Raw genomic sequence first — 8,921 nt, 5'->3', positions numbered from 1 at the left:
GTTTTTCTCCTTTGAGAATGCCGGCGCGGGGGGAGTGGTGGATGGATGTGATTCTAGGGCTGAGGCGGTGGGTGAGGGAGGCGGCAGCCGGCGGCGACCTCGTGGGTGGAGGGTCATAGACAGCCAAGAGAGAACGATACAGGGGATTCTCTCCCGATGTCGCTAGACGTATATGCTATCCCGGGGAACTCATGGGGATCGGGTCGAGGAAAGCGCATGGCTTCGAGCGTCCAAATGCCCAAGACACTTGGCCCGGGTCTGACTTTCCAGGAGGGTTTTCCTTTCCAGGAGGGTGTTCCACCCAGGGATGAGGCCAGGATCCAACCGGGATCCTTTCCAACCAAATGAGACCAACTTCTCCCCCTGGGCGGGCCCCGACCGGTGCACCGTTTGGAGCAATAAAATACAGCAATACGTTTCGAGCATCCCCCCCCCCCGATTAATTGTCTTAGATTTTTCTAGATACAAATGTATCCAGACACGTGTTAGTTTTAGATACATCTGTATCTAGACAAATCTAAAATAAGTAATTTAAGACAGAGGAGATACAATTGTACCGTGCCACCTGAAGAAAAGGGCACTATCTCATCAAGTGTGCTACCTTCGGAAACGTTTATCACTCGACTATTGTGGGTTGTAAGCTGCGCTCACTGCGCTACATTCGCATCGCACGTGGGCCTTGGCCTTGCCTTTTTGTTTCGAGAGAGGCTGGACTAGGCATTAAGTGTGATGCTGGCAGTAGGCAGTAGCTACTATGGGAAAAATACATGTTGCCTAGTGTTTGGATGCAAGTCGAGTGTAAATTGTCGTTCACTCCGCGTAGTACATCGTGAGCCGAGTGCTCTGGAAAAACCACACGACAGCCGGTTGTGGCTCGGCTTACCTTCGTACAAGTGAATACCATCCAAAAATCAACTGGTTTCTACACAAATTTTGGAACATTATGAGAAAAACACTCATCTGATGCCAAGGGCTCCGCATAAGCAGCAGCCACTATGCGGTCGTCCTGCCTATACTGGCTCTATGGTGGCAGCTCATGCAGGCTGAGTGTGTATTAATCGGCTTATAAATGCAAGTGGATTATCTCATAATATACACTCAGCTCACGTAGGCAACGGTCGCATTGCACGTGGGCCTAGGCTGACCATTTAGTGTGACCCTAGAAGTAGCACTATTGCTCGAGTAGTTTGAAGTTTGTCACAAGCTGTAAGACCAACGTGTCAGGGACTTTCACGGTGCGATCTGCATACCATACAAAATGGGAATTTCAACTTGGGCACAAGTTGGAATCAACGACTAGAGCTTCAGACCCATCTTATACATGGGACTCGGTATGGAACTTAGTCTGCCCAGCAAAGATAAAAATATTTATGTAGCGGCGCTCCAGAGTGCTATTTCCTGTCGATGTATCCTTGCTAAATATTTATGGGAAGGAGCAGAACTTCAGCTATGGCCGCATGTCTAATCAACTATAACTAGTTGTATATAACTAGTGGAATATTACGGCGACGGCTAAAGATATAACTAGTTGTATATAAGTTCTACGTAAGAAAAACAATATCACTGGAAAATACTTCAAAAACGAAACCAACAATATCACTGAAAAGTGAAAACTACATTCAAATATGTGGTCAAACTTTGACCCAAAACCATAGTTTTAAATAGCCGGCTATAGCTATAGCCTTTTCAGCAGGGTGCCGCTAAATGGTCGCCTTCATAAATAGCACGCTATAGCCTGCTATAGCCCGCTATAGCCGATTTAGAGGCTCGCCGCTATTTTCCATAGCCAGCTATTTAAAACATTGCCCAAAACATGATAATGACTAATAAACCCAGATGGAGGTAGTATTTTGCTAGTTAAATGAATGTTGAATTTGATACAAAATAAGAGGGCACCAATAGATCTTCATTTTCTGCATGAATACTACACATCGCATTGGGTGGTCACTTTCTCTTTTATAAATGAAGCTCTTGATGTACTCTCCTTGAAAACCTTAGATTTACAGTTTTCCTAAATTTCTGTCCGGTGGTGGAGCCAGGAAAATTATATCAACAGGGCCGAATGATGTTGAAACTGCTTGGGGAGGGCCAAGCCAATGAAAAACATGCTTTTGACAGGAAATAATCACTCATTTTAGCACTATTTATCAGCAAATTAGCATTGCATCTCTGCTGTCAAGGGGGGGCCGGGGCCCCTGCTGGCCCCCCTTTCTCCCCCACTGTTTCTGTCTAATATTTTCAATTTGTCGTAAATTCAATTTTCCATCCATGCAATCTTGAGACGCGCATCTCAAGTCACAACTTCAGTATGGCATTTGGGTTGTGGTTTTGAATATTTTTTTTAGAAAAGAGGAACTGACCCACCCAGGGTACTCTCCTCTGTCATGTGCGCAGATCATCTTGTCAGGATTTTCGACCACTCAAGTGCCCGCCTACAGCAACCTTGGGCGCCATCCCTTGTGACGAGCATCGTTTCTTTGTTATTTCCCCACTGTCGAATTGATGTGAGCTCCTGTCCTCAATTTGTCTCCGCCATAGTCCAGGATGGTGGCTTGGTGTACCACCGGAGCCGCAGCGACTTCTGACACCCATATCCCTTAGTAGTGACTCGAACTTAATCTTCATCTCCGTTTGTCCAGTCTTTGTGACCTCATGTCCTTCATGTTCTGGCACAATAACTCTGTTTTTTTCTTCTGCCTAAATGCTACATACATTTAGTCCTTTATACAATGTGGCAGTGGATAGATGGACTTGGCTGAGGGGGAGATAGATGAAGGTTACTGCTCAAGTGGTTTCCCAACTGTATGATCCATTGTCGATCTCTTGATTTTCATCCCCAATTTCATTTCGCGCATTTTGTGTGTGTCATACTGGTTTTATTTTTCTCAAAAATATTTGGCATACTGGATGGATGCTTTAATTGTATTGCAGTGTTTTATTGTTTCAAACGGTGTGTATATGGATGAGCTAGCACACGCCTTGTAAGTATAGTCTATAAGTGTCAAGATTTGGTCATCTTATTTTCGTGAAGGATTATGTTGTAATGAATGAACAAGAGAAAACACATAATCCTCCAATTTTCTGCAATGGGGTGTCACATCAAGCAGTGAATAAACGTAAATTGTTGGAGAGATGTGTTTTGACACTTGGGCTGTAGGGAGCTCAGTACACTTTTTTTTAGTAGCATTTTGGTATATGGGCCAAATATTGTTTTCCTTCAAATACGCACCTGAGGAATACAATAATTATGGAACAAAATGCTTGTGTATGGCATTGGCCCATCCAAGCAGGGATCAATCTGAGCTGAGAGTCCTGATCTAAATGGCTGAACAATATTCACGCCACTGACCCTGGATCCGTATCTAACATGCAATAAGAAAGTTACACGGGAAATTTACTACTTTCCAATTCTGCCTTATTTACTTCTTTCCTAATTAACCATTCTATCCTGGCGATTCCTCAACCTTAGAGCATCTCCAGCGGCGCCCCCAACAAGCCCCCCCTCCCCCCCCCCCACACCAGGGCCCTTTTTTATCCCCAGAGCCGAAAAATTGGCTCAGTTGCGCCCCCAGAAGTCCACTTTTCGCTGGTTATGGACGAATTTGGCACCAGCGGACACAGGCCGAACCCAGCGTGCTGGGGGGCGCCTGGAGGCGCTGGGGGAAACCATTTTGGCGCAAAAGACTAGCAGGCCCGGTGAGTCAGCGACCGGGCGCGCTCGTCGTCCTCATCGCCTCGGTTTTCCACGAGGAATCAATGCCAAGGCTGTCGTGCCAATCAGCCTTCCATTGATGCCTCGTCGGCGGCACAGTGAAGGCGCGGCGACGCGCGTCCTCGCCGGTGAGCGCACGCCCTCCACCAGCATAGAATCCTCTTCCCCTCTCGACCTGCCACCGCCGACGAGCTGATACGTCTCCAACGTATCTATAATTTTTTATTGTTACATGCTATCATATTATCTGTTTTGGATATTTTATATGCATTAATATGCTATTTTATATGATTTTTGGGACAAACCTATTAACCTAGAGCCCAGTGCCGGTTTCTGTTTTTTCCTTGTTTTAGAGTTTCACAAAAAAGGAATACCTAACGGAGTCCAAATGGAATAAAACTTTCACGATGATTTTTCTTGGACCAGAAGACACCTAGGATACTTGGAGTGCAAGACAAAAGAGCCACGAGGCGGCCACAAGGGTGGAGGGCGCGCCCAGGGGGTAGGGTGCGCCCCCTGACCTTCTGGGCCCATCGGTGACCCCCTGACCTAGATCTTCCTCCTATATATACTCTTATACCCCACAAACATCCAGGGGAGCCACGAAACCACTTTTCCACCGCCGCAACCTTCTGTACCCGTGATATCCCATCTTGGGGCCTTTTCCGGCATCCTGCCGGAGGGGGATTCGATCACGAAGGGCTTCTCAATCAACAACATTGCCTCTCCGATGAAGCATGAGTAGTTTACCACAGACCTACGGGTCCATAGCTAGTAGCTAGATGGCTTCTTCTTTCTCTTTGATTCTTAATACGAAGTTCTCCTCGATGTTCTTGGAGATCTATTAGATGTAATACTCTTTTGCGGTGTGTTTGTCGAGATCCGATGAATTTTAGATTTATGATCAGCTTATCTATGAATATTATTTGAATCTCCTCTGAATTTTTATATGCATGATTTGATATCTTTGCAAGTCTCTTCGAACTATCGATTTGGTTTGGCCAACTAGATTGGGTTTTCTTACAATGGAAGAAGTGCATAGATTTGGGTTCAATCTTGCAGTGTCCTTTCCTATTGACAGTAGGGTCATCAAGGCACATATTTCATTATTGCCATCGAGGATAAAAAGATGGGGTTTTCATCATATTGCTTGAGTTAATTCCTCTAGATCATGTCATCTTGCTTAATGCGTTACTCCGTTCTTTATGAACTTAATACTCTAGATGCATGCCGGATAGCTGTCGATGTGTGGAGTAATAGTAGTAGAGCATAATCGTTTCGGTCTACTTGACACGGACGTGATGCCTATATTCATGATCATTGCCTTAGATATCATCATAACTTTGCGCTTTTCTATCAATTGCTCGGCAGTAATTTGTTCACCCACCGTATTATTTTCTATCTTGAGAGAAGCCTCTAGTGAAACCTATGGCCCCGGGTCTATTTTCCATCATATAGGTTTCCAATCTACAATTCTAGTTTCATGCAATCTTTTACATTTTGTTCCATATACCAAAAATACCAAAAACATTACTTTACCATTTATCCATCTCTATCAGATCTCACGTTGCAAATAACGGTGAAGGGATTGACAACCCCTTTATCGTGTTGGGTGCAAGGTTGGTGTTTGTTTGTGCAGGTATTCTGTGGCTTGCTCATTGTCTCCTACTGGATTGATACCTTGGTTCTCAAAACTGAGGGGAATACTTACACTACTGTGCTGCATCACCCTTTCCTCTTCAAGGAAAAAACCAACGCAATCTCAAGAGGTAGCACGCGCGTTTCTCTTCTCTCACATGAACAATTTTTTTTCTTCTGAGTGGAACGTACAAGCCTAGGCTTGAACGGGATTCAAGGAGGTTATGGTTGAAGATCATTAGGCTCTGAAGGTGTTATCTCACATGCTTGTGTTTAGTCGAGATCGTCGACTATAACATGGTGTACCAGGGAGTACTCGCAATGGGACGGGAAAAGATAATGATCTTCTCCTCTATTGTGTTAGTGACTTACAACTGCGGCCGCGGCAAGCGGGGGCGGCAACACTGGACGACTGCACTTTGGTGGTGCTCCCCGAGTACCGTGTCTTGGTTCCTGGGATGAAAACCCAAGTTCTGGCCTTTATTGGTTGTACCTTGCAATGGCCTTGTCGAACGCATTGTTTTGGGGTGAACTCAGACTTTCTCCAGGGCGAAAAGTGAAGATCTTCGGTCAGGCAAATTGTAACACCTTGGAGTCGCCTTAGTATTATATCATGTTAAATTAGAATTGTATTTTGATCTTCCTAGGTATTGATTTTTGCGCGAAATAAAATACATGAAGAAAATAGGAACTGGCATGGAGCCTTAAATTAATAGTTTAGTCAAAAATTGTATAAAATATTCCAAAGCAATAACACAATAGCATTAACCAATAAAAAACTATACATATATTTCATGACATAATAGCGCATAGAGCTTAGTGCCAGTTCAAACATCTCAATTTTGTATGCACATGCGCAAAATTTATAGGAATTTCAAACATCTCAATTTTGTAGGTACTGTTAGCTGATGTGGTAGACATTGCAATTAACCGTACCCTATATGTGGTGTTAGGGCATCTCCTTCTTCTGGACTGACGTCAGCCCGTCCCAGAGAGCATTGGCAGGGGAGGGATCCATCATGGGAGTGGTGCGGAGAGGGATCAGAGGTTGATGACAGCAGCCATGGCCGGGGTACCGACTTTTATAACAATGGTAGGAGGCAGACGGACGGACGAGTGGCGCCGGAGGAGATGCCTCGGCAACCACGTGCCATCAATGCGGGCGGCAGTCGGACGGACGGGACTCCGCCGTGTCGTTTGAATGTGTGGTTGTTGCATGCACCAGGAAGTAGCATGGTAGGCAGATGGACGGACGGGTGGCCATTCTGTCGTTTGAACGCGTGACAGTTGCTTGCACCGGGAAGCGGTGCGGACGGTGCTCCCGGACGGCGCTCCGCTTCAATGCCGGCGCTGGAGAGCAGTCGCTTCCGCTCTAGCTGGGTATGAATGCGGGTGTGACGCTTTGGAGCGGCGCTGAGCGAAAACGCGCGGGGCGGTGGAGGGTTTTTTGGTGGATCAGACCGGTCAGAGACAGGCTTGGGAGCGGTCCGGACTCCTGCCAACCTTCCCACGTTTGTCTCTGGTTAGCGGGAGAAAACAGGTCCGGACAGCCCAGCGGACCGATGCAGGCCCGCGTTGGATGGCTTCCGCGGTCCGGACCGATATAGGTTGTTCTTAGTGTTTTCAGAAAGAAAAATCTCCAGTGTTTTTTCTTAGAAGATTGATTTTCTCAGTGGAACATAGAAGGCTGAGCTTGGATGGGCCAACCTTACATCTTACATGGCATGCTAAGCCTGCAGCTGCGTACAACCTCAGCGTTAATCTCAAAAAAAGAAAAAGAAAAATTCAGCGTTCCAACACTCAGCTGCCTGCTTCCCATTGTCTAAAATCTGAAAACTGCCGTACCCCCCAGTCTCTCCACTCTCAGCAGTGAACGGACTAGAGAAAGAAGGATCGGAGCAGTCGGCGACCTCACCCTGGCCTGTCCTGGTCCGCGTCCTCGAAGATCCGATCCTGGTTAGCCCACCCCTTTTCCTTCCCTTCCTTCTCCATCTAATCTACTAGTGATTCCTTTTCGTGTCATCTTATTTTCCCTCTATTAGTAAACCCTAGCCAGATTTTCCCCTCCTGATCAAACCCTAACATCCATCCTCTTCTACAGCAGTGCAGAGAGAGAGAGAGAGAGAGAGAGAGGAGAGGGTACCGCTGATGGATCCCGCTGCCGAGACTCCCCAAGGCCAAGGGTAAGATCCCATTGGTGTTCCTCCCCCTCTTAATTTTGTGTCGTGCACTACTTGCTTTGTATATGCTATCGCTATTCTGGACGGATGTGGATATGTGTGTTGGATTCTAGCAGCTGCCCTGATGTGAATATATGTGTGTCCATTGATTAAATTCCTTTTCATGCCAGGGCCGGTACCTTTCCCACGCGTGTGGACGGCAGTTGGCTGCGCTGTTCTGTGCCGCTGGCCGACCCAGTGTCCGAGGTGCTTGGCGACGACAACCTCCTCATCGAGATCCTCGTCCGCCTCCCTCCGAAGCAGTCCTCGCTCTCCCGTTCGTCCGTCGTATCCAAGCACTGGGGCAGCATCCTCCACAACCCCCAGTTCCGCAAATCCTTCCTCAAGCACCACCGGAAGCCTCCTCTGCTTGGGTTCTTCAGAGGGTATGCTAAAAGCTTCATTCCTGCCATGGACTCGCCTTACCGTATCCCTACTGCCCGCTTCTCCCTGCCCAAGAGCACCATAGCCTACCACACTGATGAAGCATACATGGGCTGCTGCCATGGTCTGTCTGTCCTAATTGACACGAATAAGCATGACACCGTCGTGTGGGATCCCTCTCACCGGCAAAGAGCACATCTTGGCTTTTCCACCAGTATTCCACTCTATGAGGACAAACTCAACCTGGCATGGCGTTGTACTGTGCGTTGATGCCGAAGATGGGCACGTCCATGGAGATTTCTTCTCAAGCCCATTTAAATTGGTTTAGGTCTGCGATGGATTCAGTACACAGGCATCTTGTTCTTTCTATGACTCGTAGCGTTTGGGGCAATATTTTCTCGGTGACCATAGCAAATAATATTTCTGCGACAAGCCACAGCATCCTTGTCGGGAATACACTTTGCTGGTTGATTTGTGGTGGTGAAGTTCTTGTTTTTTATTTCGAAATGCAAAGTCTTGTTGTGATCAAGACGTCGGTGGAAAACCATGTTACCAACGACCGGTGTTTTCAGCTCTTGCGGATGGCTGATGGTGGCCTTGGCCTTGCTGGTTTATTGGACCCGACGATCCAATTATGGATAGGAAATCTAACTGTGATGGTATTGACGAATGGGTCTTGCTGCGCAAAACCATTCCACTGGATGAGATGCTTCCAAGGAGAATAAGTTATGGATTTTTTGTTGGGTATGATGAGGACACAAATTTGGTTGTTCTATATACGATGATTGGCAACTTCACGCTCCAAATTGACTCGATGCAGATCAAGCATATTGTTAAAAGAAACTAGATATGTCATGACACCTTTCATACCTACAGGAATTTCTATACTACATGTAATTGCTTTGATGCCTGGCCATTGCTAAAGGCTAAATACAATTACATGCTTGTAATGATCTTTTCATCAGAGG

General features: G+C 46.5%; 1 pseudogene; it reads left to right on the top strand.

Moving 5' to 3' along the window:
- The first annotated feature begins 7,693 nt into the window (after positions 1–7,693).
- LOC125547337 lies at positions 7,694–8,678 on the top strand (annotated as a pseudogene).
- The last annotated feature ends 243 nt before the right edge of the window (positions 8,679–8,921 follow it).

The sequence above is a fragment of the Triticum urartu genome, chromosome 3 (assembly GCF_003073215.2).
Source record: "Triticum urartu cultivar G1812 chromosome 3, Tu2.1, whole genome shotgun sequence".
Taxonomy (NCBI): Eukaryota; Viridiplantae; Streptophyta; class Magnoliopsida; order Poales; family Poaceae; genus Triticum; species Triticum urartu.
The sequence above is the reverse complement of the archived record's forward strand: the minus strand, read 5'-3'. Positions and strand labels throughout refer to the sequence as shown.